The 27233-nt window shown below is 31.2% G+C and overlaps 1 protein-coding gene across 1 annotated transcript in view; it reads left to right on the forward strand.

Annotated features, from left to right (window-relative positions):
• Positions 1–3125: 3125 nt before the first annotated feature.
• The window catches only part of LOC142328829 (alpha-1,3-mannosyl-glycoprotein 4-beta-N-acetylglucosaminyltransferase B-like), a 1063767-nt gene continuing 1039659 nt past the window's right edge, over positions 3126–27233 (forward strand). Inside the window, exon 1 of the mRNA XM_075372904.1 lies at positions 3126–3178. The gene's annotated coding sequence lies outside the window, so the exon portion shown is untranslated. The remainder of the gene's footprint in view (positions 3179–27233) is intronic.

Here is a 27233-nt window from a genome sequence, read left to right on the forward strand (position 1 = left end):
TTACAATAATTTATGCGTCATATTACAAAAAAAAATAATTCTCTTTTTCAATAATTAATTTTTTTATTAAAATTTCTTTAATTATTTTTTCAGTTTCAAGGGTTTTTCCATATTCTTTACTAAGTCAAAAAACCCCGACCGACTGTAATTAAAGAAAATATTAAAAAGCAGAAAAGTGTTTGAAAATACTCAATATATCAAAAACCAGAATTTTGAACATACAAACTTTCAGTAAAAGGATAGATGAATCTGAATTTCGTGAAGAGCAGAAGAAAAAACAAAATCGCTAGAAGAATGATGAAATAGAACAAAAGATGAATGATAGAATGAAGAATTTTTAAAAAATAAATAAGTTTGAGATACGTAAACGTTACATCGAACGAAAAAACCCACATTCTTTCATTATTTTGCTTTTACTTCACAAATTATTCGCCGTGTTTTTATTCTCTGACGAAGCTATCAATTACTGTTAAACACGGGTTAAGATTAAATTAAAATAATAATTTTACCGGTTACCTTGTATGGTTAAGGGACATTGTCGTTGAAGTTAATAGATGAAAGGAAGTTTAGAGTTTCTGAGAATAAAATTCCGAAAGATATTTAGTCCTGTAATTTACGAACACACTTGGTAGTGGAGAAAGTGCCACAATGTTGAGCTGCATAGATTATATTCGAGTCTGAATACAGTTAGTTTGATAAAAATTTTTAGATTGCGCTGGACGAGACACCTCATCGATTGGTGAATGAGTGGTTTGTTTGCTAGGATTATAATCGGGAAAACCAATGGAACGAGACCTTTGGCTTTAGATTTGGTCTCTAGAAAGTCGGTGTAAGGATCGCAATTGGATCGGATTGGCACGAGATAAGAACTGGTGGATCCCAGTTAGTGCGGCTATAAATTTTCAAATTCCTGAGGCCATAGAGTATTTGCTCCCCATCCATTCGGTTCAATTTCCTTCTCTTTTGAATTTTCCAAATTATAATTCGGAAAATTGTATTTATTTCATTAATCTCTGTAAGAATGTATGAATATAAAAATGAAATGACATTAGTCAAAAATTAGCTTAATAAGTATAAATGCAAATCAATTGAGGGACTGTAAATTAGTTTAGTAGAGTTTTAATCATATGTTACAACATCATTTCCAGTAACCTTTTATTGCAGTTAGATTAGAAAATTCACAGATTTTCTTAATTGATATTAAATCTATTAAAAGAGAATTTTATAATAACAAAGAAACTTTTGACTGAAGTTCCTTGGGGTCAAAATTTCTGTTGATAATGACTACGATTTTAATCGTGAGAACATGAAACAAAGATACATTGAATGATAATTTATACCTTAAAATTTATTTCCCAAAAAATTAAATTATTTTATTTTATGAATATATATAATTTTTGTCTTCAGTCATTTGACTGGTTTGATGCAGCTCTGCAAGGTTCCTTATCTAGTGCTAGTCGTTTCATTTCAGTATACCCCCTACATCATACATCCCTAACATTTATTTTACATATTCGAAACGTTGCCTGCCTGCACAATTTTTCCTTCTACCTGTCCCTCCAATATTAAAACGACTAATCCAGGATGCCTTAATATGTGGCATATGTCTGTCCCTTCTTTTAACTATATTTTTCCAAATGCTTCTTTCTCATCAATTTGCCGTAACACCTCTTCATTTGTCACTTTATCCACCTATCTGATTTTTAACATTCTCCTGTAGCACCACATTTCAAAAGCTTCTAATCTTTTCTTCTCAGGTACTCCGATCGTCCTTGTTTCACTTCCATATTAAGCTACCCTCCAAACATATACTTTCAAAAATCTTTTCCTGACGTTTAAATTAATTTTTAATATAAACAAATATTTCTGACTGAAGGGTTATTTCGCCTGTTATTCGGCATTTTATATCGCTTCTGCTTTGTCCATCTTTAGTAATTCAATTCTGCTTCCCAAATAACAAAATTCTTCTACCTCCATAATCTTTTCTCCTCCTATTTTTACATTCAGTAGTCCATCTTCGTTATTTCTACTACATTTCATTACTTTTGTTTTGTTCTTGTTTATTTTCATGCGGTAATTCTTGCGTAGGACTTCATCCATGCCGTTCATTGTTTCTTCTAAATATTTTTTACTTTCAGCTAGAATTAGTATATATATAAAATTTATATTATATAATAGTACAAATGTATATATACGAGATCTGTTCAGAAAATAATTGGTCATTTTTAATTACGCGCCAATGGAGATATTTAATGACGTAAGGTTGGCAGCATTGTGTTGCGCATAACCTCTTGTGTAACATGTTATTGGATTGTTTATATCTCGTTTAGTTTTCGTGTTATTGTTATTTGAGTCCACCTTATTTAAGTGTGTTAACACTTAAATAAGTTGGACTCAAGTGGTCATACATTTTATATAATAATTATAATTTTATTTACCGAATTATTCGATTCAAGAATTTTACCTTTTTTAAAAAGCGGAAAGTTTGATTTTTTATGTATCGTCCTTCTGTCTGTTTGTTTTACGGCGTCATGCGAGAACTAACTGACCGATTTGCTTTCAAATTTTCAGGATACGGTCGTGTTATCCAGGGAAGGTTACAAGCCGTAGACTAAAGCTCTGGCCCCCTTGGGGTTGAAGTAATGAATTAATGATATTCATTAACAAAAAAAAGGTTGAACTTCATTGTTGTATTTCTGTCACCATGGTAACAGAAATAAGTTGTGAATTTTTCGTCGTCAAAGGTACTTTAGTTACCATAGTTACTATAAAGCCTGAATACTTTGATGATTGTTGTTTATTAGTATTATTCAACCATGAGGATAACGAACAGTCCGTGAGGTAACTAAGTGGACCTGCACGGTGCAGGGCCAGAGGGTTCCGCCCTCTGGATAGACGGGAATGCCGAGCGAAGCGTGCTCTTCGGGGATTTAGCAGAACCCTTGGTTCCCTTCGCAAGACCCCGCTCGGGTGAGCGAAGTGAATCCGACCGGCTATTAATTATAAATTAATAATAGCCTCATACAATGTAATATAGCTATGATTAAATTATTAATTTAATAATATTAATTTTTAATTTTGCAATTGTTTCAGACTTCTTTTCTTACGACTCATAGTCTTGTTAAAAGCTCTCAAAAATGGAAATTTATCATCGTGGAAAATGCATACTTCTCTTCAGGTATGAAAGAAAACAGATTATGTTTATTTGTTCACGTTTTAAATTTGAATTTGTTATATGCATTTTAAATTAATTTCGACTACCTTCATACAGTACTATTTAGCGTACTTGCCTGCTTCACAGAAAGTTTCAAGTTCGATTCCCGTCTGGTCAGGAAATATTTATTATTATTTTACCCTAACTTAGTCGCTAACAACCTTCCTAGTTGATCTAATTATAAGTAACAAAAAAAATTGTTTAGTTTAATTTTTTGTTCTATGTACTGTACCTTTTTTGGAACTTTGCATGTAGAATCCATTTCTATAGTATATTTTTTAAAACTAATTATTAAAAGTTATGCTATAATTACAATCCTTATACAGGTAAGCCTTACGGTATTTAATACCTTAATATAAGAAAAATTATTTGTGTTTTTAGTAAAATTCAATATACTCGTAATTTTAATTGAAATAAACAATAACATATTTTAAAACCTTTAACATTAAAAAGGTTAACAAAATGATTTTCGAATCCTAACGAACAAGAGATGTTTTATAAAAATTTGGTCACTATAACTCTGAGTAAGTATAAAGTATAAAAATTACAAAAATATTTTTATATTCCTGCTTGAATTTTAAGAAATAAACTGCTTTAATCGATAACGGTAAAATACACTAATTGAAAACTCAATTTGTGCATAGCGAAAATAGTCCAAGAAAAGAGAAATTCTCCTACCAAGGAAACGTGCATGTTTTAAGCGATATTTTGTGTATAGGCGCATCTCACGGTGAAAAGTATTTTTATGAAACGTCTGGGTATATAACCAGGTGACATCACCACACGTTACCTCTCATCATTTTACAATAGTATAAGGTAGAAAAAGAGAAAAGCCAAAAGTTTTCATCACCTTTCGTAAAGTTTTAGATTTTATTGCGTGAATTTTTTTTTCATCGCCGCCCAGTAGTCATGTACTACGTTAGGTTTCTCTTTTCGTTCCAAAATGTAGATAGGAACTCTTGTAGATGTAGATAGTTTCTCTCCTTTTCATTTATTGAATCTTTTTTGGGGTATCGGTTTTTATACGGATACCGTTATGCACTCGTCCGGTGGTTCTCAAACTTTTCCGAGTCGCGGCGCCCTTTTTCAATTAAAACTTATCCATGGCGACCTACCCTAAGTAAAAGTATGACTACTCGTAAGAGATGAAAATAAATAAAACTCGTGTATATTCATTATTTTTTTACTTTATTAACATTAAATTAAATGTCTTGGTTCAATTAATTATAAAGCTTTTACAATATTTCGCGGCGCCTCCGTGAAGAGGCCGCAGCGCACAGTTTGGGAATCACTGCACTAATCAATATCAGTATTTTCTGATACATTGTACAGAATTTTTATTCGAAAATAATGATTGTTTTACTCAAGTTCCATAAAATATTGCATTACCTCGATTGCAGTACATGTCGAATTTCCGATATTATTAACCGGTGAAGTGCTACCATTGTCGTATACATCCTGTGTTTGACATAGTCCCAGAAGAAGTAGCCCAAATGGGTTATGTCTGGCGATCTGGGTGGCCAGGGAATTTAATCACCTCTTCGATTCCACGTACCAGAAAACGTCTCATTCTGCCTTTCCCTTATTTCAAGGAGCCAGTGAGGGAACCCCATCTTTCTGGAAGAGGATATTAGGATGCCTATGCTCAATTTGCATACGCAAATTGCTCCTACCTGTCAAGATATGAAATACCTGTCACAGTACTTTCAGTGAAAAAGAAGAGTTCATAAAAATAGGGAATTTCAAATGGGACACTATATATACAATATAAATATTTAAATATATAAATATTTTTTAATTATATTATTTATGATAAAATGTTGGAGTTTGAACTTCATAAACTATTAGTAAATTGTTGGATTGGATTAAATCTATTATTGAATGAATAAATTCATTTGCTGAGAAAGTTTAGCAACGCCGTTTTTGGTTTTTAGGTAGATTTCATAAGAAAGCTACCTATTGTAATAGGTACCATGATTCGACTTCCGGAAAATTTCGACGTATCTTCGCGTTTCACATCCTCCAGACTCAAAAACCACCGTTAGTTCAAAAGTTATATATATATATATATATATATATTTCATTTTCTTGTGCACAGGATAACCGCCGTAATTTTGCGCCAATCATTTTCAAATTTATGCATAAAATATAACGATCAAAATCTCGGTCGAGTCTGTTAATAGCCAAAATGGAACCATTGGGGTGGAAATGCGGGGTGAGCTTTTTCGAAAAACAAAATATCGCTATAACTTTCTTATTAAGTAAAATATCGAACTCGTTTGAAGTTCCTTCTATTCTTTGGATAAGAACCTAAAACTTATCAAGTAAAGTTTTTTGATATCACCAAGCATTGGTCCAAGGAGTGGAAAAAATGGGGTTTCAAAGACCAAAAAATCATACCTCCTTAGTAGGCACAGTATCGAATCGATTTAAAGTGATCGTTAGTCCTCTAAACAGTACCTCTAAAACCTTTGTCGGAAACAATTTTTGAAATGACCAACCCTTACGGCAAAGGATGATCAAAATGTTGATGGAATTGTAAGAAGATGCGGCTTGTCGAATGATAAAGATGGGCAACTTTTTTCACATGTAACCATTGTCGTATTGAGTAAATTTGAAGTTTTTCTTAATTTTAAGGTGGAAATATTTTTTATTCCCTACTTAGCACCGGTGAAATCTACCTCCACCTTCCGACGTGCCGAAAGGGATTTTTTTATAAAGATATAATACTCTTTAATTTATTATTACAAATATTTCCATAATATTAACTGGTCGCATCAGTAATTTGAATATATTATTACATGTGTTAGTTTTCTTCGAGTATTTTTAAGAAAAACTAAACACAATATTAAATATGAATTCCAACGGAAGTTTTTAGAATTTGTATTAAATTTTATTTGTCTGTTTTATAAATAGATTTTATGTGCTTTGTGTTTGATTGTTAACAAATTACCTAATGTTTAATTAGCTAAAAATACTCGTTAAAATTTAAGTAATTTCGACTTAAAATTTATTAATTTTGATTGTGTGTATTTTTTTTTTGTACTTTCTCTGAACGATCATTTAAGAAAAATTACTTTGGGTTTTTATATGATTTACACTATTTTTTCTTATTTCAGAACTGTTTAATTCAATTTTTATTTAATATAATTATTTTGAATTATGTTTAAATGCTCTAACTGGTGTAAAATAATTTGAAAACTAAGATAAATATGTTATTAATAATATACTTTTAATTAATTAATTTAATTTAATTTAATTACTACTTTAATTTATTTTTTAAAGTAGAGTATTCATCATTTTTAAGAAATTCTATTCAAGAAATATTTTACCTTGACAGAAATATTTGGAACAAAAGAGAGTACTACATATAGCCGGTATCATAGTAGACTATTCCGTTAAACTATGTTTTCCTTTTATGACTGTAGAGTGCATTTATTTTTATTTAAAAGAGTGCTTGGAATGAGTGTAATGTACAAAAAAAAAAGAACGAGTTATTAATGAGAAAACAGGGTTGTACTGAGTAGTAGAATTCTGTAGAGAGTTGTTTATCAAGCTCTTCTTGTAGGACCGCATGGACTAATAGCAGAATAAGGGCTCTTACGTCTGGTTCTATTTATGCATGCAATTTATTTTTATTTGCTAAGGGTTGTATCTAGGGAAGTAAATATAGGTAGGCTACGTCTAATTAGGATAAATTAATCTACTTGTCGTTTCTACTCGTATGATGTTACATATGTATCTAAGCGCATTTTGTTTTAAAACATTACTGATGTAATATATAAGTAATAAATTTATTAAGTTAGGAAAAGAGGGTAATCACAATTTATCACTGTCATAAGAAACGAGATAGACATAAGGTCTGAGTTATGATACACCCTTTTGTTATCACTTTATTAATTGATTAGTAATTAAGGTAAGTAGTTCATGTGTTAGTTATAAGTGAAAAAGAATTTGCTATTAAGTAATGAGGTATTGTCAATTTTATATGCCTTTTAGCCGATCCAAAAAGACTGTAAGGGTTTTATTTATAATAATGTGAATTACAAATTCAAACCCTTACCATTTTTATTTCCTTTTATTTGTTATATAAATTTAGTCACTCAATCATTGTTAGTGTTTTCTTTTTAGGTCCTAAATTTCAAAAAATAATATATATATATATATATATATATATATATATATATTATAAAAATAATAATATACATATATACATATATATATATATACATATCTATATATACATATATAGAAAATTGATGTAATTTTATACCTGTTTTCATGTCCTCCACTTTACGTTCGATTCGATTAAATATTAATTGTTTTTATATATTGTTAAATAGTATCAAATTAAGTAATAATAACAGACCTAATAATTATAACAAAATTACATCAATTTTCTCCCATAACTCGACTATTTGTTAACAGATTTTAGAAAATAAAATGTCATTTTGTTCAAAATAATAGGCTTAATATTTTTTTTTAAAAATAACATAAATTTTGATAAAACTAATATTTACGGAGATAGAACGGATTGAAAAATAAACATGACCGCCATTTTGTAATTTGAGAAGGTATTTAATTCCTGATTTTTGCTAATTTTAAAACTTTAATATTTAGTAAAGTTTTATAAGCTTACTAAATATTAATGTGATTCCTCTATCCGAACTTGAGATATAAATTTTTATATAAAAATAACAAAATGACGTACAGTGGGAGAACGAAGGAGAAATTGCCATTTTTCCTAAGGATATTTTTTGTTTAGTTTTACAATTAGAATCCGAAAAAGTATAGTCAGCCCACCATTTTAGAAACATTATATATATATTGAGGGTTTTAAAATAAATGTGTTCACTTTACGAACAGAGATAGAAATTATAAAACTAATAGTTTAAAACATCCGTTTTTTTTATTGTTGTCTCCATTGCTAGATTGTATGTTATTTATTCTACAATAAACATGGCTGAAATTCATTTGTCGTTTACCAATGTAATGGCTTTTGAAGTGTTATTGTAAAACTGAGAATGTTAAAAGGTTAATATGAAACTGATTTTAAAAAAGTTAGTGTTCATAGAATTTTAATAGCGGATAAGTGAAGACCATACATCCCGAGACTTCTTCATGTATTAAACGAAGAAAGGCGAGTACAGTTTTGTTAATAGTACCGAGGTAAGTGTGATAAAAATAAGGGGCTTGAAAATTAAATTGTTTGGTCGGATGAAGCCACTTTTAAGCTTAATGGGCAATTAATAGGCAGAACAGTATTAATAGGAGTAATACAATCCCGCACGTAATTGAACAAACCCGACAGTACAACAACAACAGGCCTAACAGTGTGTTGTGGTTTATCTTCTACAGCAGCGTTTCTCAACCTGGTGGTTGCGGTGATATGAAAGGGGATCGCGAAATTTTCCCCCAAGTTTATACGTAAACAATAATAAAATCATTTTATGAAAAAAATAATCACTTATTATAAAACATTTTACTTACATTTGTAAAGAAAATAAATTAATGAGCAGTTGCGTTTGTTTTTCCTTTTTATTTCCAAGTGATAAAAGACGATTCCTGTATTTAATTCTTAGCGCAAACTTGTTAATTCTTACCTTTTCACAGAGGTAAGACGTGGCAAAAGGGATTAATAATTTCAAAGCTTGGGTGCTGTGGAATTTTTAAACTACCATATTCACTTCGGCAGCAAGCCAAAACGTATGCAAATCTTCAGATTTGAATTGCAGTTGTAAAGTTTTATCGGCAAACATTTCGATGAGTAGGTCGTGCATCTCTACTGGTAACTTAGCAACTGAAAAAATGTTTTCACTAAATGGATTCAGTGCTCATCTCTTCGAGAAATGTTTATCTTCCGGGAAATATTCTGCCAACTAAATTTTTAGCTCATACAAATGCATTTTCATGCTAACAAAACTGTGGTGAATAATAGTGTCTTCTTCAACCACATTTTTCTCAATATAATCGGAAGTAAGTGAAAACATATCTAAATTTTTGCTTCTTAATAAAATCATGAATTATTTCTGTCATTAATAGAATGTTTTTATGACGTCCTTGTAAATACACATTGAAGTCGTTTAAATGCGAAAATACATCAGCTAAGTAAGCCAATAGCAACACATACTCATTATTCCGTAAAAAATTGAGAGTAACGTTTGTTTATCCTGGAAAAATATTAATACATCTCGCAATTCTAATAACCGGTTTAACATTCCCCCCCGAAAACCAACTGACTTCTTTATAGAAAAGAAGAGATATTTTCGTTTCGCTCTAGGCTGTTTGCTAACTATGCGATGAAATGAGCATAGTTAGCAAACAGCCTATTCTGTAACGGTCAAATTTTAATAAAAGTAATCAGTTTGACATCTTTATATAGAATTTGTTTGAGATTTTTCGGTAAATTTTTTGTGGTAAGAGCATGTCTGTAAAGAAAATAGTGCGTCCATTCTATCCTTGGTATAAGACAATCTTTTAATTTTTTCAGAAATCCACAGTTCTTTACTCTTATCGCCTTTGTACTATCACTGTGTACTGCAATACATTTTGTTCATTCTATGCTATAGTTTTTAATACCGTCATAAAAAACCATCAAAAAAACATTGTCTTGTTGTATGACCAGGTATCGATTTGTAAATCAACATATTTTCTTTTATTTGTTCCTATCACATTCATATCTCACAAAACATAAGAACTTGATGAAACATCAAAGCATAAGAATTTGATTCATCAAATTGAAGACAAAAAAATTCAACTGAATTCGCTTGCTGAATTATCTGATCCCAAACATCGGCATCTGTGTCATCGATTCGCGTTGATACTGTGTCGAGATAGCAGAGGGAAACTATGCTAATCGGTCCAATTTGAGCATATGCGGTTTTCACCGGATCTTTACGTTTTGACACCGAATGAACCCAAAAAACCGGATTGAAATTTTCCGGATCATCGTATATACTACCTGCGTGTGTTCGGAATTGGCCTCTAAATTTTCTTATATATCCTGAACTACTCGATCGATTTTAACCAAACTTGGTCGGATAACCTCTATGTACGGGAAATTTATGCCATTCAATTTTCACCTTAAAAGGTCAAAGGCAGTAGAGCAAGGTCATCCTCAGTATCTGAGATTTCGCCTATATTTCTTAGCTTCATTTGTTAACGATTGAAAAATAATATTTTCAAATAAATATTTTTTGCAAAATCGCACCCCCACGCCACCAAAAATGCTCTAAATAAACTAGTGGCTAACTGAGTATAGTGTGTGTCATTAATACCTTCTCTCACCACAACGAGCGCTAGTGTAGCACTGACGTACAGCTACGGTAGTCGTCTTTCTTCCTGTTTCTGTTTAGTCTCCGGCATCAGCTATGTTGTAACGTCACAGGTGAGAGGTAGAATTAAATAAATGTATAATATTTAAAGTATAAAAAAGTATTTAGAGTGGCCGCTAGTACCGCCATACCTGCGCTGATGAAGTCACTGAATTTAATAAACAAAAAATATTATATTTAAATAAAATGTAAATTATTTTAAATTTTGTGTCTATCTTTAAGCCGTGCATCACAAAAACGCTGCGTGGCAGGAAAGCCCAACAACGGTGTTGTCAGCTTTTTTTGCTTCTTCCACGCTTAAAACACTGCTTTCAGTAGGCAATATGAGATTTTCAGCCATTGTATGGGGGTTTATGCATCTTAGCTACCCTTAATGCTACGAGAAAAGGTGTTTCATTTGTACTATTATCAGTATGACTTGATTTACAAATAGAAAATTTGTTACTTCTCAAAGTATGTAATTTTCCTTCAAAAAATTCCAAGGGTTTGCTTTTATGATCCGGATATTCAGTTTCCCGTGTCAAATTAATTTTGATGATTTCATGCTTTCTTCGGAGAGGACTTGAAAGCAAACAACGCATTGTGGCTTTCAATCCAATGAGGTAAAAATCACAATTTAAATAACTTGTCACTGTACAATTTTGTCTTTTTACCAAACGATTCACTGAAAGTTGATGACTCGCTTCCTTTTTTTAACAAATTTACCATTTTGCGAAAGAACCTATAAAAACAAAAGATTGTTACACGGCACACTAAAAAACCGAAACCGCAATTACTATTACTTCCAATGAAACTACACTTTTATAAACTGAAATAGATACCAAAACCACGTTTCGTATGTATCACATGCATGTTCTAACATGACGCTCTCGCAGCGAATATTAAGCAAGCTGACTAACTTAGTTGGAACCTGTAAATTGCTTATGTTTGTACATTTCATACACCCAGGTTCATACCAGTCGATATCAACGCAGCTAAATTGTTTAAACTAGATTTGGGTTGGGGATCGCGAAAAATTCATTATATATCTTTTTTACTTTTTGGGGGTCGTGGGTGGAGCTCTAAACAGATTGAGAATCACTCTAGAGGGATTGTTGGGCCATTTATTATTTTTATTTTTTTAAAGAAACTATCACCGGCATCTCGTCCCAAAAATACTGTAAAACAAAATGATCCCTGCTCTACATATCCTTTTTATTTTTGTTGATGTAAAAATATACTTCCTTCAACAAGATGGGGGGGGATTCCATCCCACTATCCCCATGACGCAATGGAATCTCTTGTCAACACCTTTCCTCAGCGATGGATAGGACGAAAAGGAAGTGCTTTGGAGTTGGAGTTCTCGGGTTGATCTCTAACACTTAACATCTCATGGACTTCTGCCTTTAGAATGTTTTAAAGGATGTCAGACAGAAAATCAAAAATCCAATTAACAAGCTACCTTATCATTATAGTCGCTTTTTATTAAACTGTTACCGTAAATGTATTGATTTTAATGGTGGTCATTTTGAATGACCACCATATATCTCCTACCCTACTAAAGGGCATTTGTATGTGGGTTTATGTGTCCGTCCCCCTTAGCTTAGCACCGGAATGTATTGATATCACTAGCGGAAAATCCCGATTCGTTAGTGCATGTCTCGTGGTGGTCAGGTATTATTTTGTTTTATTATATTTCGATACATCGCATATATATATCGATGTATATGCGAAATATATATTAATATATTTTTTACTTCCTTGTACGAAGTAAAGGAAGTACTGTGATTGCGAAAAATTTCGGTTTTCAGATTTCAACGGAAATATCCAATTTGATCAGTTTCGGCGTGACGTCTGTACGCATTAGTTGTGCACCTCCTCTTTTGATTGCAATCGACTGTACCAAAAGTGTTCAAAAAGCCCAAAATCCAAAAAAAAATTGGATTTTTGGCCTTTTCTTAACTGCTGTAATATAATATGTATATAATATTGAGAAATTTTCAACGATATATTATAAGTGGTACTTATTTTCATTGGTTCCAAGGTTATAGCCAATTAAAGTATTAATTAATGATATTTTTAGATCTTACAAGGAGAAGGCACATCGGATCAAATTCGACTTCATCTGCTCTTTTTTTAACTTTTTTTTAAATTTAAATATATTGATGTATTAATAACTATTAAACTCTGATTGTAAAAACAATTTAGAATAAATAATTCAGTAATAGCAATAAAAAAAAACATGAAAATGAAAAAATATCAGAATTTATTAATGAAATAACATTTTATGTATTTTTCATTTAAAAAAATTGTTTATGTGTAATTGAATAGGCCTGCAAGGAAGTCATGTGATGTCCACATCAGAGTGTTTTGTTTATGTGATGGTTTTTCTTCATAAACTAATGAACTATAACCAAAAAGTAAGCACCGGAATGTTCCGATCTCTAAGAAAAGTTAAATTTCCAATTTAACTTTTGTTATATCAGTTTTAATCATTCAAAAAAGAGTTTTTAAACAAGAGGTAACCAGTTTTGAACACCTAATAATCCCATTCCGAGGCGCCGCCCATCAGGGCAACCCGCCTGGAGGGCCTAGCTGCGGAGAGCGTGCCCACGGTACGCCTTTACACACATACACACACACATATATATAATATATGTAATATATATATATATATGTGTGTGGGGGGGGGGTGATTTCTTTTTGATTTGTAATAAATTTAAATAGGTGTACTTTATCAAACATAATAGATTACTCAGGTCAAAAATTATTTTTTTTTTTGTCAAATACCAATAAAATTAACACTATATTAAATAAAATCAGTTCCAGATCTATAGGTAGAGATATTTCAGACTACACCACTGTACGGAATACATTTTCCTTAACTAAGTTACGACAGTATATAACGTACTGTTTCCCTGTAGAAAGGGTACATTAATTCGTTGCTTTACTCTATCTTTCCTACAAGAGACCAATCAGAGTTGCTTTCTTTGAGAGAAATCATGTTCATTACACAGTACCTGCAATGAAAATAATGAAATTTTCACTTGTAGGGGAGAACTGAACATCTCCAACATTTCGGTAAGCTTGCCATGATATACTACCTACCGTATATTAATTTTTACGATTTTTTTGTAATTTTTAAGAAATTATATTTTTTATAACACAAAGTTGACTCAATTTCTTTTCAATACGTATTTTGACAGTTTTTTCTTATAAGTGTTTTTTAATAAGTTTTTTAAATGAATTTTTTATACTTCAGTAGGGTAGTAAATTTTAATTTCTTTCAGACAATTTTGGTAAATTCTGGTTCTTTTATTAGCAAATTTCCCTTTCATTGGATTTTTTGTAACGTAATATTGTATTTGTTTTTATTTTCCGAGCGAATATAGCTAGAATAACTATATTAAAGAGGAAAGTGTGGTGATCATGTCAAAATTGGAGGATCGGGGGTTTTGGCAAATCTTTACGTTTTAGGATCCACCTAGTTAATCAAGATCAAAAAAGCATATGTATATATTTGCGTACGTATGTACGTTTGTGTCGCATTGCTTCTGGCCTTATATCTCAGATTAAACAAACGATTTTCTTTAGATTTAGCTCAAATATTTCCAAATATGAAACATTGATAATTTTTTTTAAATCTGTTAAGGGGGTGAGGAGATATTGCGAAAAAAAACAATTTCGACATTTTTTCAGAAGAATTTTAAAGAAAACTATATTAACATAAATTTGTTTCCTACATGTTTATATAAATATTCCAAAAGAAATACTTTTTTCAGTAGAATCAATCCTCACCTCTTACTTTCGTTTTGTTCTTTTTCTGTATCTCCCTTAGGTTTAATTTTTTTTTTAATCTTTTGAAAGTCACTTCATACATAGATGTATCAAGAAATGTCTATAATTTTTTTTTTTAATTATAGATCCCGGACCTGAAGTGCGGAAATAATAAAAAACTTCCTTTTCTTATTTTAGCTTTTATTGAAGGGAGTGTTAGATTTATAGAAAACTTTACTTAACCAAATTTCTGGTTAAGCTAAACCATTATATGAATATTTTTAGAAAAGAATTTCTAAGAATTATCCCCTAGCTCTAAAAAAAAATGTATTTTTGTTTTCTGGCTCTAAACACTTTTAATTTTAATTATAAAAATTGTTGTTCTACTTTATTGATCACTTAAAAGGCACTATTAAATTTAAAGTAGCTTTACTAACTATGTTATATTCAGATCCGAAATGAGAAACAATTTATTCATTACGTGATCCAATTATTAACCAGTCACGGGTACTTCCTCGCTAATCTCAATTCCATAGAAAAATCGCCGTTCCCGACTGCCTCTATTGCGTCGGTATCCGGGACGACGTCAAGCACACCTTTTGTACACGATGAGCGGCAGATGGAGGGACACTAGAGGCGGATCTGAGCACTGAGCCCCCACAACGTGGTTGCAATGATGCTCCGTGATCTCAGCCGCTGGGATAGTGTGGTCCGATTAAGAATGACATGGATAGTCCTGAGCCAGGTGAAAACTAAGTAGCGGCCTTCTCAGGCTAGGATAGGAGGACTCGGCCTGAAGTAATATTTAAAACGTTTCCGGATCGAGTTCTGGTAGAAAGGGGGATGGTTTTAGCCGGTATTCTGCAAATGGCAGTTTGATAAGATTACCAGTGGGAGCCCGACACTCCGTGCGTGAATGCATTTCCACCTTCTTCCGCCCGCCAAAAAAAAATTCTCATTAATTTGAAAATGATAATCTTTTATTTAGAGTTTTGGAAATTATTGCAGCAACTGCACGGTTTGTTCATATTTACAAATAATTTGTATTTTTTATTTTTTTTTTATTTTTTTTTTAGAATCTCCTAATTTTCACTTACGCATAGACGTGACTTATTTCTTTTCAAAATTCTTTACCTTAACTTTTCTATTATTTCTTCGATCCACTGTGTTCCCTTTCTGTTTCTCTAGAAATTTAGATTCCTTTTTTCGAAAAGTTAAATATTTGTCTTATTAATCTAGTTTCATCCGTTCTACATAAGCAACCCTAAGATTTGATTTTTTTTTTCTCATTGTATGGACTATTTTTTTCCCCAAAATTAGGTAAAACTCTGCTGATTTTCTTCATTCATTAAAATTATCTACAACTTTTGGGCCGTGGATTTTTCTTAATTTTTTTTCAACTTCTACTAGATTTTCCTCAGAAATTTTGTAGGCATCTCACATTATAATGCTTCTGATAAAACTACGAATTTATAGTGGTTTATTTTCGTTTTTTTTTTTTTTTTGATAAAGATCGTAAATTTTTCTATTTAGATAATAAGTCATTTCCATTTTTTTTCCTCTGGCCTTTATTACTTCGTTTTCTATTACATTCTGATTATTATTTCATCTATATATTTTTTAAACTCTTTTCATGGATTCTTCTGAAATTTTGGTCGTTTGATTTCTACTTTTATTATAGGAAACCATTTTGTTTATCATTTGAAATCTGTAAACCGATTTCGTTGTCGAAAAATTTAATCTATTGTTTATTAAAGATAAACAAATAAAATTTCAGTTAAATGTTCTTCATAATTACTCAGATATAATTTTTTTTTTGTGGAAACTTCCTTGTATGATACTAATTATATTTGAATCAGGTAAGATAGTTTCTTTTATTATCATCATCTCTGTCTCTCTCTCTCTCTCTCTACGTCTTTCTCACTGTGTGTGTGTGTGCGCGCGCGCACGTTTGTATTAGGTCTGTCTTAGATTTAAGTTAAAAGTACCGTTAGTATTAGTTTTTTACTCATGAATTAATTTTTATTCAAATGTATTTTTTTAATGTTAGACCTGTTGCTTTCTTACTGTTTTTAACATTCATTACAATAATAACAAAAAATATGTAGTGATTAAATTATATTAAAAGTCATTACGTTTTGTATTTGATTGACTGAATATTACATGCAGATATCTGAAAAAAAATTAAATCTTGTTTCTGTAACTTTTCAAACAAATAATTATGCATAATTATTCAATTGTTTTTTCTATGCTTCTTTACACCATCTCAAAGATATATTTTGATTGCTTTTTAAATAAGCTTCTTACGATTTTAATGTCCTCGTCAATATTGTTGAATTTTCCCCCTAAAAATTCTAAACCGGTTCAAATAAGTGATAATCAGACGGATTAAATCAGGGTTACTTCGATTAGGAATATATAATAAAATCTCTTCGATTAGGAAGCTGTGTGGCGGATCTAGACCCTTCAAATAATGATTCAAAAAATATATAGTTGTCGGCGCGTAGCTCGGCAACTGCGTTTGAAAAATTGAGATATTAATTAACCTTTCCAAACACTGAATGACTAATTCAAACCGTACTGTAAATAAATAAGCTAGATAGGGCAGAGTTTATAAATAAAAATAACTCATTTTATATATATATATATATACTGACATGCACAGACAGTAATTAATCATTTATTCAATTAATTATTATCTTTAGAATTCTACACATGAACAGTTCTGTATAATATTTGACATTTTGTCTAGTAATAATAATAATAATAATAATAATAAAAATTATATATCCATTTATAGTAATTATTGTATTGTGTACAGAATAATCTATAAGTATTTAAACAGTCATTTTGTGTAATGTTTATAATGTTGTGCTGTGATTAATGAGGTATACTCAGGCTCCGTAATTACACGCAATAAGTAAAAACGACAAATTACAATCAGAATTATTTTAAATGTTGATTTCAGTATTTGTTGTATGTTGATGGTACTGTTAAATTCATCCGTTAAAATTATTCGATTAGAGATTTTATGAAGTTAGAGATTTTTATTTTATGTATTACGAAGTAATCTGTATGGGCTTTTTTTTATGATTCAAGTCGTCAGTTAAGATTTCCGATAATTCTCTCCGATGGAAAATTATGCTTTTAAATCGAAACTTAGAAGTCAAGTTCTGAAAAACCAGAGTACGGGTAGTAACCTACCGGGTTGGTCTAGTGGTGAACGCGTCTTCCAAAATAAATTTGGAACTCTCGGCTTCCAGATCAGCTGATTTGAAAGCCGAGAGTTCCAGCGTTCAAGTCCTAGTATTCATATATGGATTTGAATTCTAGATGGTGGATACCGGTGTTCTTTGGTGGTGGTTGGGTTTCAATTTACCACACATCTCAGGAATGTTCGAACTGAGACTTTACAAGACTACATTTCATTTACAGTCATACATTTCATCCTCTGAAGTATTATTTGAACGGTAATTCCCGGAGGCTAAACAGGAAAAGAAAGCGTAAGAATAGTAAGTACGGTATATCATTTTACGAAAGAAGAGGCCGATAAACAGTGTTGAATTGCTGCAGTAACTGAGGTCCAAGAAAGCTAAAGAAGTATCCATTCGGAAAATATAAAGAATTAAAATATAGTTGCAGTCTACATTAGACGTGTATTTCAAAGATCAGATTATCCTTTGGAAACCGGACCAAATACGAAAAAAGAGTTCGACCAGCCACAAGGTTGGACTATTTAAATCAATGTCTCGTTAGGTGAACGATGTACAATATACCTACCGAATTAGAATATAACATTTTCAATTATATACTTCTTTGTTTATGAAGACAATCCGAGAACATTTTGATCCTCCCAAGTAAGTATATTTAATGTTAAGGAGATGTTAGTTTTACAAGATAGTATATGTAAGTAATGCATTTTTTTACAATGCATTATTTGTGCTTTAATGCATTAGTGTAAAGCACTATAATGCTTCATTCACTACCTTTACTACCTTCCCTCATTCTTACGGATTACATGTAATATATGTAGACCGTCTGACGTACAAGCGGCAGTAGTTACTGACACTAAAAATAATGATTTTCATTACGCAGGCAGTCTCAAGAGAATAGACGGAACATGTCGCTTTTAAAGCTAAATACTACCTGAATTTCGGGGGATTGCCATCCTGTTATACTAAGTATATTCGGCTTAATGAATAAGACGCTAGAAACTCACATTACTTTTTTTTACTAAACCTGACGTGGAGTGCTTGATATTCTTAGGAATAACAATGTAATTTTATTAGTAACGTATGGCGTGTTAGGAGACGTACAACGGTTACAGTGTGATATTCAACACACTTTTATTTTCAAAAGCTTGAAATTTTATTAAAAATTGTTCGATAATTCTATTGGAAAATTATTTTGTTGATGAATATTTATCTAAAAAATTTAATGAATTATATTCAATTAGAATTGAGGTATTATTATCTCAATTTTTTTAGTGTTGATTAAAATACATGTTGTTTAAAATTTTGAGAATATCTAAATTAGATTTTGATACTAGGGTAGTTCGGATAGTTCTAAGCCTAACGCAGAGATGGCGCAACTATGATAAAATATTTGTCAAGTATGATTCTTTAGATGGCGTGCTACAAAATTTCAGACGCTTCCGTGTAATTGTTTGTTTGTGGCGATCGGGTAAAGAAAACAAATTTTTAAACAATTCTGCAACATTGATAAAACAGTTCAAACTGTTATAAATTACGTTTTAGAAGATTTAAACCCGACAGACACACAAGAAGAGTTAAATTCCATTTTAACGGATTCGTTTTCAACGTTAAAAAAGAGAAATGCTGAATTTAATTGTGGTCGTACGCACATTAAAAAAATTAACGCTCGAGATTCCCAAAAACCGCACGTCTAAAGAAATCGTCACAAAAATCCATAATGCGTATTAAATGATTGCTGATAGAAGGTACGCCAGTTTCTTAATATTGTAAATATCTCACTACATCAATCAACTACACTTTATACGATATTTTGAGTATTAAAAAACTATCATTTCCTTTTTCCTTTTTAGCCTCCGGGAATTTCTGTCAGATATTACTTCAGAAGATGAGTGAGGATGATATGTATGAGTGTAAGTGAAGTGTAGTCTTGTACAGTCTCAGGTTGACCATTTCTCAGACGTGTGATTAATTGAAACCCCCAACCACCAAAGAACATCGGTATCCACGATCTAGTATTCTTATAAAAGTAACTCCCTTTACTAGGACATGAACGCTGGAACTCATGACTTCCAAATCAGTTGATTTGCGAAGACGCGTTCACCACTAGACCAACCCGGTGGGTTATTAAAAAAACTATCCGATCGATGAGTGCTGAGTTTGTTAACAGTCGACAAAAAATGAATTTGACTGAAGAATTTTCAAGGATGTTAGACTTATTTAGACTGCAGAGACCAAACAGTGAGTGGGAAACAGCAGGTAAAAATGCGCCATAAAAAAGAAAGCAGTTTTATGCACAGAAAAACCATGGCTAGAATTGTTTGGGATTCTCGTGGGTTTGTGTGTTCATAGTTCCATACACGCCGTATTCGCTAGATTTGGCTCCCAAACGATTACTTCCACTTCTCAAACCTGAAGAAATAGTTCGCTGAACGATGCACTTCAAATGATGGGATCAATACTGAGAGAACTGCTAATTTTGGATGTCTTTGGTCTAAATGTATCGAATTGCAAGGTAACTGCGTTGAAAGAATTAAAAAAGGAAGGCTTATGTTTTGTTGGTCAGGCCGAGAACTTTACTGACGATTCTCGTATATTTACGAAGATCATTTTTTGGTAGTTCATAAGAAAGCTACCTATTGTAATGGGTACCATGATTCGACTTCCGGGAAATTTCGACATATCTTCGCGTTTCACAACCCCCAGACCCCAAAAACACAGTTACCTCAAAAGTTTATATATACATTAATATATATATATTGAGTGGGAAACAGCAGGTAAAAATGCGCCATAAAAAAGAAAACAATAAAAAATACACAGAAAAATACATATATATATATATAATATATGTCGGAGAGGCGAGGAGATTTGTCAGGGATTCAACGTTTTGTGTTTCACTCATTTTTATTATTACAAGTGGAGAATATATAAGATTATAATAAAGTTAAATTAATAAAAATGAGTAGATAACTCGTACAATGAAATAATTACAAATGATAATTATCACTTATCAATAACTCAGTAGTACACGAATTATAATATAAGATTAATTTAATTTAGAATTCAAATAATATTAAAACAACTTGCGATAGACCGAGGCTCAGGGAAATAACGAATTCGCGATCACCAGGACGTCTGTTCGATCTGGGTTCCAAAGCAAGACTGCCTTTTCTCAATATTCTCAAATAATATGCCTACTGCATATTTCCTTTTCCTTATTAATTTTATGATACCCCTATCGTCCTGGGATCCCGACTACGTTGACAACCATGTGCCTACCTAGGCCTAAGCCTACCGCAATAAAACAATTTAAACCTTATTTTACAAAATATTACAAGTAATAGTACATTTCTTAAAACTGCTAAAAATACAGATATTCTAAAGAATATTCTCATCGTTTTGTCGGAAGATACTCCACTGTACTTTATTCTCCGACATATATATATATATATATATATATATATATATATATATATATTTCAGTTTCTTGTGGACTCGATAACTGCCGTAATTTTGTGCCAATCACTTTCAAATTGTTCCTTAAAAATAACCCGTCGCAAAATCTCGGTCAACGGCCAAAATCGAACCACGGGGAATGGAAATGGGGAGGCTTTTTCGAAAAAACAAAATATCGCTCTAATTTTCTTATTAAGTAAAATATCGAATTCATTCCTACTATGCTTTAGATAAGGGCTTACAACTTATGTTAAGTAAAATTTTTTGATATCACCAACCATTGGCCAAGGGGATGAAAAAATGGGGTTTTAAAGACAAAAAAAATAATTCCTTCCTTAATAGGTAGAATATCGAATCGGTTTAAAGTGGTCGTTAGTCCTCTAAACATTATCTAAAACTTTTGTCTTAAACATTTTTTGATATGACCAACCCATACCGCAAGGAATAACCAAAATTTTACTACAATTGTAAGAAGATGGAGCTTGTCGTATGCTAAACATGTGAAATTTTTTCACATGCAACCATTGTCGTATTGAGTAAATTTGATGTTTTTCATAACTGTAAGGTGGAAATATTTTTTATCCCTTACTTATCACCGGTGAAATCTACCTCCGCCTTCCGGCGTGCCAAAAGGGATTTTCTTCTTTTTTTTGTATAGATTTTTTATGCTTAACAATTGTTGGTTTTTTCTTTTCATTATTTACAAAGTGAAAAAAAATCATTAATACGAATAAAAAAAGACACATTTCGTTACTTTTCATTCGTTTAATTTATTGTGTATTTAGTAATTATATCAACTAGACTGAAAAAGTAAACAGCCGTTACGGATTAAATAGCCAGTTAGTCTTTATGAAAATAAATGATTTACGTGAATTTTTAAACTCTTTAATAGTGTTTGTAAAAAGTATTTTTATTCAGTTGTATTTTATCTTTCTTTCTATACATTTTTTTTTTTGTTTTACTTTATGCTTTAAACAAAACACTTATCAGAAAATTTGTGCCGGTTGGAAAAAATATACACTTGTTTCCTTAGGCGGTCCATTATAAACTCTCAATCGGTTATCTTCTCTTTCTATGTTTACATACATATTCAGTTCATATCGTGAAAGATGTAAATTTATATTATCTTGAAACCGTGCTTGAGAAGCAAGAACCACTTTACTTGAAAGGGCTAAAGAAATTATTTGAGATCTCCCGTGGGTCTTTAACCGACTCAGAAGCAGCTGTGTCCAAGACACTTCTTACACATTGTTTATACATTACTTACTTGTACCGTCTATTTGTAAATTCAGTTCTTTTTTGGAATTTCTTTTTTTCTTCTCGTGTTTAGCAATGACGGTGCTTATTTGGTTTTATATGTAATTTAATTTAAAGAATAATTTAAATTTAATTGAATTTATAAAACGTTTTTGATTTTTCATATTTTATAATTTTACGTTTTTCCTTATATTTATTCTCTATTAGAGTGGGGGAAGGATTAGATCGTTATTGTGATTGTCCCCACCAACATCATATATAATAGATTATAATTTACAATAAGAGTGTTTTTTAATTATATTTCATTTCTAGTTTACAATTAATTGAGAAAATGTGGCTAAGGACCCCATTCTTTTTTTGAGGAGGAAAGAAAGACAATGAATAAATTAGAAAGATGAAGTTTTTTTTCTAGAGACCTTACATATATAAAATTTTCTACACGTAAATGTCTACATTTTTTCACATATTCTCGTAGACTGGAATTCTTATTAGAAATTTCAGAAATTAATAAGGTAAGATAGAAAGAAATGCAGGAATTATGGTCAGGAGTTCATAAAATAACACAGAATTATATAACGGTAACACAAGATTTAGAATAATTATTACCAACATATTAGGATGATCCACCGGATTGGTCTAGTGGTGAACACGTCTTTGAAAATCAGTTGATTTCGAAGTCGAGAGTTCCAACGTTCAAATTCTAGTAAAGGCAGTTACTTTTATGCGGATTTGAATACTAGATCGTAGATACCGGTGTTCTTTGGTGGTTTGATTTCAATTAACCACACATCTTAGAAATGGTCGAACGGAGACTGCAAGACTACACATCACTTACACTCATACATATCATCCTCTGAAGTAATACCTGACGGTGATTCTCGGAAGGTAAACAGGAAAGAAAAAACATATTAGGATGACGTATTTTAGACCTCAAATTATTATGGAAATTGGACTGAAGAAAAACAAAGCTACTGGCATTCATAAACCTTAAAATTTGATAATCTACCATTAGTAATGGTAGTTTCGCCATGAAATGTTAACCGTTAGTAATGGTTAACATTTCAAGAAAAATAAGACTGAAATGTAGAGAAAAATTCTTGATAGGTGTAATTAGAATAATTAAGAAAAGATGAGAGCAGCAATAAAGAATGAATTCAAACGTGGATTTAGCTTACTCCTAATATTTTTTTAATTTGTTTACGGAAGATGGAGTAAAGTATCAAATGAAAATTTTGATACCAGAAATAACTGGTCAGAGCAAAAATAAGAAATCTTGTTCGCAGATGATACTCTAGTAAAAATTAAGAATGTTTTAGAAGAATGGTTCGTTGCAAGTTCAGAGATCAAAGAGAATAAAACAAATGTAATGAAATAAAAATGAAAAGTGGACTTGGATGAGTTATATATTAAGAAAAGAAAACACATATACCAATAATTGGTTACTTTATCTTTTCCTTTTTTAATGAATCTATTTTTTAACAGGTTTAATCCGAGTACTTTCAATTATTCACGCTCCTGAGCGTCTTCCTTCCTTAGCTCTAGTTTGTTTCCTTCCTAATGCCTGTTAGCATCCCAATCCTTTTTTCATTCCTTTTCACCGTTACCTCTGTAATTCTCCTTTGAAAATAATTTCTGTATACAATATGACCCCGGTTAAGATATTTTCTGTGTCATGTATTTCGAATTCCCCCTCTTTTCTATTCTTCTCGATATGTCGACATTTTCGATTTATCCGTTTATATCACTTTTTCCATTCTTCTCTAAAACTACATTTCAAAACTATTCGAATACTTTTTTCCTTACTTCTGATCATCCATGAATTATATTAGTTACGACAACAAATTTTACAGAAAGAATTTTTTTACAAATTTCATCTTCAGTTTTATCGAGATCCTTTGTTCTGTCAATAATTCTTTCACCTTTTTCAAAGGTTTTTCCGTTTGAAAAATGAAAAAAAAATGGAAAAGTTTAGAATACATCAAAAATAGAATAGCATTTGCCACGGGAACCTTAAATACAAAAAAAAAATTTAGTATAAAATATAGATTTCGGAATTATATAAAAAATTCTTTACAATATTTCGATTAATAGTAATATTTTATGATCGCAAAACGTGTATAGAAGGGAATTGAAAGGTAAAAAATCCCTTTCGACACGCCGGAAGGCGGAGGTAGATTTCACCGGTGCTAAGTAGGGGATATTAAACATTTCTACCTAAAAGTTAAGAAAAACTTTTAATTTACTCAATACGAGAATGATTGCATGTGAAAAAAGTTTCACATGTTTAACATACGACAAGCCATTTACAATTCCAGTAACATTTTGGTCATATCAAAAATTGTTACAGAGAAAAGTTTTAGGTAATGTTTAAAGGACTAACGACCACCTTAAAGCAATTCGGTGGTATGGTTTTTTGTCTTCAAACCCCCATTTTTTCCACCCCGTGCGCCAGTGGTTGGTTACATAAAAAAACTTTACTTAGAGAGGTTTTAAGCCCTTATCCAAAGAATAGTAGGAACTTTAAACGAATATTTTATTTTATTTAATAAAAAATTACAGCTATATTTTGTTGTTTTTTTCGAAAAAGCCACCCCATTTCCACCTCCATTGTCTAATTTTGGCCATTAACGAACTCGACCGAGATTTTGAGTCGAGTTATTTTTAGAGAAGAATTTGAGAGTGATTGACGCAAAATTACGGCAGTTATCGTGTCCATAAGAAAGAGAAATATATAAACTTTTGAACCCACGGTGGTTTTGGGGTGTGGGGGATGTGATGTGAAACGCGAAGATATGTTGAAATTTTCCGAAAGTCGAAACATGGTATCCATTACAATTGGTAGCTTTTTTATGAAATCTACCTAAAAAGGAAGAAAGCTAAAATATAATGGATGCTAAATAAAGGTGATGAAGATGGTGTAGGTTAATACAGTACAAAATGAACTGGTGTTAAGATGAATTAGAAAGAGTGAAATTGCTATAATGTTTAATACATTTTTGGCAACCAGGGTTAGTTTGTTTTACATTTGATAGGATAGACCTATTTGTCTTCGCAAATCAGCCGTTTTCGAAATTGAGAGTGACAATGTTCAAATCCTAGTAAAGGCAGTTTCTTTAATATATGGATTTGAATACTATCGTAGATACCGGTGTTCTTTGGTGGTTGGGTTTCAATTAACCACACATATCAGAAATTGTCGACCTGAGACTGGATAAGACTACACTTGACTTACACTCATAGATATCACCCTCCATCATCTTCTTAAATAATTAATACCTGACGGTGATTCCCAAAGGCTAAACAGGGAGAGAAAAAAGATTTGATAAGGTTAAGACTGTAAATAAAGACAAAAGATAAATTAGGGTGTATATAAGAAATATAATAGGATTTTGGGATATTGAACTTAAGAGATAAGCACTAAATAAAATTGATGGGAGAATTTATCGTATTAGTTAAAAAATACAAACAAAAAATGATGAAAATTCTACCATGATTTAATTACAGTTTTTTTTTTTTAATATATTTAAAAAACTGCTGAACTTTTATAAAATGTTGTCTAAAATTAATATAAAATACATAATTAATGAATTTATTGTCATAGACAGATTGATTGCTTTACTTAATAACATAATATTTACTTGTTAACAAGGAGTATTTGTTTAATGAACACATATCTCCTATAAAGACGTCATATACTTTGTTTATTATTATTATCATCATTAGCACTATTATGATTACTTTGCTACAAATAGCGTTAATTACGGTGTTAAATGAGTAATTTTCTACACCCGTTTGTTTTCTGGTTGGCTAATAAAAGGGAGATGCAAACATTTTCAGTGTTAGATTTACAAAGGACGTAATGACGTGAAGGGGTTTTCAGGACGGTTGATGAGTAGGTGTATATATATTATAAGGTAGAATGAACGTGGATGGGTTGGAATTTAGCCAACTTGTATTTGTTATATTCATGAATTGACACCCTAAACCCTATCCAGTTTATAGAAGTTAATTTGTCTGACCTCATTAAGAACGAGGGGTATTCAATAGAAAGATATTATGATCATAAAGATTTGAAGATTTGTAATGAAAAAGAGTATATAATAAAGATAGAAGTTTAATCAGGTTTATATTATACGTTGACCATATTATATTTATATTCTCCTATACCAGATTCTACTGTACTATATTACTTACCAGTATTCTACTGTACCGTTATTTAAAAAAAAAAAAAAAAAATACTATATTTAACAAAGCACTAGATATTTCACCGTAGGAAATATGAGTAATTTTTTCGGTTTCAAAAATGTTATACTCGAGTTTGTCGACAAATTTCTATAAATTCTAGCCATAAATGTATATCTATAACATTATATAAATAGGAAGAGGATATTTGTTTGTTCGAGATAAAAAAAACTACTCGATCTATTGCATATTATTACCCATGTTTCTTGGAATAACTGAGAAGGTTTTTAGATATATTTCATCTCGAAAAAACGATATATATATGTAGTAGTGGAGATTTGCCGGTTGAAACGCAAACTTTAAGACTGTAAACTGTGTCACTATCACTATGTGAGCTGGGTTTGAATTGAATGATTCGAATCAATCGAATGAATAATATAACAAAAATAATACAATTAAATTTACGTGAAATAATGTAATATTAACACGTTCGCTGCGGTACACCGCACATATGTGTGGTAATAGGGAGTTGCTGTGTGGTTATCGTCATTTGCGTAATTCCAGTAAAGTGCTGAATGATAAGTAATTAACTTAAATCTTGTGTCGTACGGGCCTCATTAATGCCGTATTGTATTTGACGACTGCGCGTTACGTTTTATAATGTGCCGTATTTTATTTCTCTTTCTATAACTAAAAATATTTTTTTAAATGATTTTATAGTCTACGATATCTCTCAGAAAATATGTGAACTAACTCTAGTTGAAACAGTTCTTTTATACGTATTCTTATTTACCGTATATTCGTAATAATTATTAGATATAA

The sequence above is a fragment of the Lycorma delicatula genome, chromosome 8 (genome assembly GCF_047948215.1).
Source record: "Lycorma delicatula isolate Av1 chromosome 8, ASM4794821v1, whole genome shotgun sequence".
Taxonomy (NCBI): Eukaryota; Metazoa; Arthropoda; class Insecta; order Hemiptera; family Fulgoridae; genus Lycorma; species Lycorma delicatula.